Here is a 6,663-nt window from a genome sequence, read left to right as displayed (position 1 = left end):
ACGCTTCCGCTTAGCGATCTACAAGGGTATGTAGATGCACTCTCCTTCCCCTCGTTGCTAGTCTCTCCATAGATAGATCTTGGTGACACGTAGGAAAATTTTGAATTTCTGCTACGTTCGCCAACAGTGGCATCATGAGCTAGGTCTATTGCGTAGATTCTATGCATGAGTAGAACACAAAGTAGTTGTGGGCATTGATTTTGCTCAATATGCTTGCCGTTACTAGTCTTATCTTGATTCGGCGGCATCATGGGATGAAGCGGCCCGGACCAACCTTACACGTACTCTTACGTGAGACCGGTTCCACCGACTGACATGCACTAGTTGCATTAGGTGGCTGGCGGGTGTCTGTCTCTCCCACTTTAGTCGGATCGGATTCGATGAAAAGGGTCCTTATGAAGGGTAAATAGCAATTGGCATATCACGTTGTGGTTTTGCGTAGGTAAGAAACGTTCTTGCTAGAAACCCATAGCAGCCACGTAAAACATGCAAACAACAATTAGAGGACGTCTAACTTGTTTTTGCAGGGTATGCTATGTGATGTGATATGGCCAAAGGATATGATGAATGATATATGTGATGTATGAGATGATCATGTTCTTGTAATAGGAATCACGACTTGCATGTCGATGAATATGACAACCGGCAGGAGCCATAGGAGTTGTCTTTATTTATTTATGACCTGCGTGTCAACTTAAACGTCATGTAATTACTTTACTTTATTGCTAACCGTTAGCTGTAGTAGTAGAAGTAATAGATGACGTGACAACTTCATGAAGACACGATGATGGAGATCATGATGATGGAGATCATGGTGTCATGCCGGTGACAAGATGATCATGGAGCCCCAAGATGGAGACCAAAGGAGCTATATGATATTGGCCATATCATGTCACTATTATTTGATTGCATATGATGTTTATCATGTTTATACATCTTATTTGCTTAGAACGACGGTAGTAAATAAGATGATCCCTCATTAAAATTTCAAGAAGTGTTCTCCCCTAACTGTGCACCGTTGCTACAGTTCGTCGTTTCTAAGCACGCCGTGATGATCGGGTGTGATGGATCCTTACGTTCACATACAACGGGTGTCGACGAGCCTAGCATGTACAGACATGGCCTCGGAACACATGCAAACACTTAGGTTGACTTGACGAGCCTAGCATGTACAGACATGGCCTCGCAACACAGAAGACCGAAAGGTCGAGCATGAGTCGTATAGAAGATACGATCAACATGAAGATGTTCACCGACGTTGACTAGTCCGTCTCACGTGATGATCGGGCACGGCCTAGTTGACTCGGATCATGTAATCACTTAGATGACTAGAGGGATGTCTATCTGAGTGGGAGTTCATAAGATGAACTTAATTATCCTGAACATAGTCAAAAGGAATTCGCAAATTATGTCGTAGATCGCGTTATAGTTGTACTGTTTAGATATGTTCCTAGAGAAAAATTAGTTGAAAGTTGATAGTAGCAATTATGCGGACTAGGTCCGTAAACTGAGGATTGTCCTCATTGCTTCTCAGAAGGCTTATGTCCTTAATGCACTGCTCAGTGTGCTGAATCTCGAATGTTGTTTGTGGATGTTGCGAACATCTGACATACACATTTTGATAACTACGTGATAGTTCGGTTAAACGGTTTAGAGTTGACGCACCAAAGACGTTTTGAAACGTCGCGAGACATATGAGATGTTTCGAGGGCTGAAATTGGGATTTCAGGCTTGTGCCCACGTCAAGAGGTATAAGACCTCCGACGATTTTCTTAACCTGCAAACTAAGGAGAAAAGCTCAATTGTTGAGCTTGTGCTCAGATTGTCTGAGTACAACAATCGCTTGAATCGAGTGGGAGTTGATCTTCCAGATGAGATAGTGATGTTTCTCCGAAGTCATTACCACCAAGCTGCTAGAGCTTCGTGATGAACTATAATATATCAGGGACATATATGATGATCCTTGAAATACTCGCGATGTTTGACACCGCGAAAGTAGAAATCAAGAAGGAGCATCAATTGTTGATGGTTAGTGAAACCACTAGTTTGAAGAAGGGCAAGGGCAAGAAGGGATACTTCATGAAACGGCAAATCAGCTGCTACTCTAGTGAAGAAACCCAAGGTTGAACCCAAACCCGAGACTAAGTGCTTCTGTAATAAGGGGAACAGCCACTGGAGCAGAATTACCCTAGATACTTGGTAGATTAGAAGGCTGGCAAGGTCGATAGAAGTATATTGGATATACATTATGTTAATGTGTACTTTACTAGTACTCCTAGTAGCACCAGGGTATTAGATACCGGTTCGGTTGCTAAGTGTTAGTAAACTCGAAATAAAAGCTACGGAATAAACGGAGACTAGCTAAATGTGAACTAACGATATGTGTTGGAAGTGTTTCCAATGTTGATATGATCAAATATCGTACGCTCCCTCTACCATCGAGATTGGTGTTTGCGTTGAGCATAGACATGATTGGATTATGTCTATCGCAATACGGTTATTCATTTAAGGAGAATAATGGTTACTCTGTTTATTTGAATAATACCTTCAATGGTCTTGCACCTAAAATGAATGGTTTATTAAATCTCGATCGTAGTGATACACATGTTCATGCCAAAAGATAGTAATGATAGTACCACCTACTTGTGGCACTGCCACTTAAGTCATATCGGTATAAAACGCATGAAGAAGCTCCATGTAGATGGATATTTGGACTCACTCATTTTTAAAAAGTTTGAGACATGCGAACCATGTCTATTGGTGTGTATGCATGAAGAAACTCCATGCAAATGGACCGTTTGGACTCACTTGATTTTGAATCACTTGAGGCATGCAAATCATACCACATGGGCAAGATGACTGAAAGCCTCGGTTTCAGTAAAATGGAACTAGAAAGCAAATTGTTGGAAGTAATACATTTTGATGTGTATAGTCCAATGAGTGCTGAGGCATGTAGTGGATATCGTTATGTTCTTTCTTCACAGATGATTTGAGTAGATGTTGAGTACATTTACTTGATGAATCACGAGTCTGAATTATTGAAAGGTTCAAGTAATTTCAGTGTGAAGTTGAAAGATCGTCGTGACAAGAGGATAAAAGATCTATGATATGATCATAGAGATGAATATCTGAAGTACGAGTTTGGCACAAAATTAAGACATTGTGGAAATCGTTTCACAACTAATACAGCCTGGAACACCATAGTGTGATGGTGTGTCCGAACATCATAACTGCACCCTATTGGATATGATGCATACCATGATGTCTCTTATCGAATTACCACAATAGTTTATGGGTTAAGCATTAGAGACAACCACATTCACTTTAAATAGGGCACCACGTAATTCCGATGAGATGACACCGTAGGAACTATGGTTTAGAGAAACCTAAGCTGTCATTTCTTAAAAGTTTGGGGCTGCGACGCTTATGTGGAAAAGTTTCAGGCCGATAAGCTCGAACCCAAAGCGGATAAATGCATCTTCATAGGACAACCCAAAAAACAGTTGGGTACACCTCCTGTCTCAGATCCGAAAGCAATAAAGGATTGTTTCTAGAATCGGGTCCTTTCTCGAGGAAAAGTTTCTCTCGAAAGAATTGAGTGGGAGGATGGTGGAGACTTGATGAGGTTATTGAACCGTCACTTCAACTAGTGTATAGCAGGGCACAAAGAGTTGTTCCTGTGGCACCTACACCAATTGAAGTGGAAGCTTATGATATTGATCATGAGACTTCGGATCAAGTCACTCCCAAACCTCGTGGGATGACAAGGATGCGTACTACTTCAGAGTGGTACGTAATCCTATCTTGGAAGTCATGTTGCTAGACAACAATGAACCTACGAGCTATGGAGAAGCGATGGTGGGCCTGGATTCCGATAAATGGCTTGAGGCCATATAATCCGAGAGAGGATCCATGTATGAAAACAAAGTGTAGACTTTGGAAGAACTACTTGATGGTCGTAAGGCTGTTGAGTGTAGATGGATTTTAAAAGGAAGACGGACAATGATGGTAAATGTCACCATTAAGAAAGCTCAACTTGTCGTTAAGATGTTTTCTGACAAGTTCAAGGAGTTGACTACGGTGAGATTTTCTCACTCGTAGCGATGCTAAGAGTCTGTTGGAATTATATTAGCGATTACTGCATTATTTATAAAATCTTGCAGATAGGATGTCAAAACATTGTTTCCTCGATGTTTTTTTTTTGAGGAAAGGTTGTATGTGATACAAACCGGAAGGTTTTGTCAATCCTGAAAAGATGCTAATAAGGATGCAAAGCTCCAGCAATCCTTGTGAGGACTGGAGTGAGCATCTCGGAGTTGGAATGTACATTTTGATGAGATGATCAAAGATTTTGGGTTTATACAAAGTTTATGAGAAACTTGTATTTCCAAAGAAGTGAGTGGGAGCACTATAGAATTTCTGATGAGTATATGTTTTAACATATTGTTGATCGGAAATGACGTAGAATTTCTGGAAAGCATATAGGGTTATTGGAAAGTGTTTTCAATGGAAAGCCTGGATTAAGCTACTTGAGCATTGAGCATCAAGATCTATAAGGATAGATCAAAACGCTTAATGGTACTTTCAAATGAGCACATACCTTGACATGATCTTGAAGTTGTTCAAGATGGATCAGTCAAAGAAGGAGTTCTTGCCTGAGTTGTAAGGTATGAAGTTAAGATTTAAAGCTCGACCACGGCAGAATAGAGAGAAAAGACGAAGGTCGTCCCCTATGCTTAAGACATAGGCTCTACAGTATGCTATACTGTGTGCTGCACCTGAAGTGTGCCTTGCCATGAGTCAGTCAAGGGGTACAAGAGTGATCCAAGAACGGATCACAGGACAGTGGTCAAAGTTATCCTTAGTAACTAGTGGACTAAGGAATTTTCTCGATTATGGAGGTGGTAAAAGAGTTCGTCGTAAAGGGTTACGCCGATGCAAACTTTGACGCTAATCCAGATTATTCTGAGTAGTAAACTGGATTCGTATAGTAGAACAGTTATTTGGAATAGCTCCAAATAGAACGTGGTAGCTGCATCTAGGAGATGACATAGAGATCTGAAAGGTTCAGACCCGTTGACTAAAACCTCTCTCACAAGCAACATGATCAAACCCAGAACTCTTTGGGTGTTAGTCACATGGCGATGTGACCTGTGAGTGTTAATCACATGGCGATGTGAACTAGATTATTGACTCTAGTGCAAGTGGGAGACTGTTGGAAATATGCCCTAGAGGCAATAATAAATTGATTATTATTATATTTCCTTGTTCATGATAATCGTTTATTATCCATGCTATAATTGTATTGATAGGAAACTCAGATACATGTGTGGATACATAGACAACTCCATGTCCCTAGTGAGCCTCTAGTTGACTAGCTCGTTGATCAATAGATGGCCATGGTTTCCTAACCATGGACATTGGATGTCGTTGATAACGGGATCACATCATTAGGAGAATGATGTGATGGACAAGACCCAATCCTAAGCCTAGCACAAGATCATGTAGTTCATATGCTAAAGCTTTTCTAATGTCAAGTATCATTTCCTTAGACCATGAGATTGTGCAACTCCCGGATACCGTAGGAGTGCTTTGGGTGTGCCAAACGTCACAACGTAACTGGGTGACTATAAAGGTACACTACAGGTATCTCCGAAAGTGTCTGTTGGGTTGGCACGAATCGAGACTGGGATTTGTCACTCCGTGTGACGGAGAGGTATCTCTGGGCCCACTCGGTAGGACATCATCATAATGTGCACAATGTGATCAAGGAGTTGATCACGGGATGATGTGTTACGGAACGAGTAAAGAGACTTGCCGGTAACGAGATTGAACAAGGTATCAGGATACCGACGATCGAATCTCGGGCAAGTGTCGTAACGATAGACAAAGGGAATTGTATACGGGATTGATTAAGTCCTTGACATCGTGGTTCATCCGATGAGATCATCGTGGAACATGTGGGAGCCAACATGGGTATCCAGATCCCGCTGTTGGTTATTGACCGGAGAACGTCTCGGTCATGTCTGCATGTCTCCCGAACCCGTAGGGTCTACACACTTAAGGTTCGATGACGCTAGGGTTATAAAGGAAGTCTGTATGTGGTTACCGAATGTTGTTCGGAGTCCCGGATGAGATCCCGGACGTCATGAGAAGTTCCGGAATGGTCCGGAGGTAAAGATATATATATGGGAAGTCCTGTTTTGGTTACCGGAAGAGTTTCGGGGTTTATCGGTAATGTACCGGGACCACCGGGAGGGTCCCGGGGGTCCACCAAGTGGGGCCACCAGCCCCGGGAGGCCACATGGGCTGTAGGGAGTGTTCCTTGGCCTACATGGGCCAAGGGCACCAGCCCCACTAAGGCCCATGCGCCTAAGAGAGAGAGAGGGGGCAAACCCTAATGGGATATGGGCCTTAGGGCCCATATTGGTGCGCCTCCCTCTCCCATCCCCTCTTGGCCGCCCCCTTGCCTCCCCATCTAGGGCTGCCGCCCCCCTAGGGGTGGGAACCCTAGAGGGGGCGCAGCCCCTCCTCTTCCCTATATATATTGAGGCATTGGGCTGCCCAGAAAACACGCGATTCAATCTCTCGTTGGTGCAGCCCTGCATCTCTCTCTCCCTCCTCTGTTGTGGTGCTTGGCAAAGCCCTGCAGGATTGCCACGC

The sequence above is a fragment of the Triticum urartu genome, chromosome 3 (genome assembly GCF_003073215.2).
Source record: "Triticum urartu cultivar G1812 chromosome 3, Tu2.1, whole genome shotgun sequence".
NCBI lineage: Eukaryota > Viridiplantae > Streptophyta > Magnoliopsida > Poales > Poaceae > Triticum > Triticum urartu.
Note: the sequence above shows the minus strand (reverse complement) of the source record.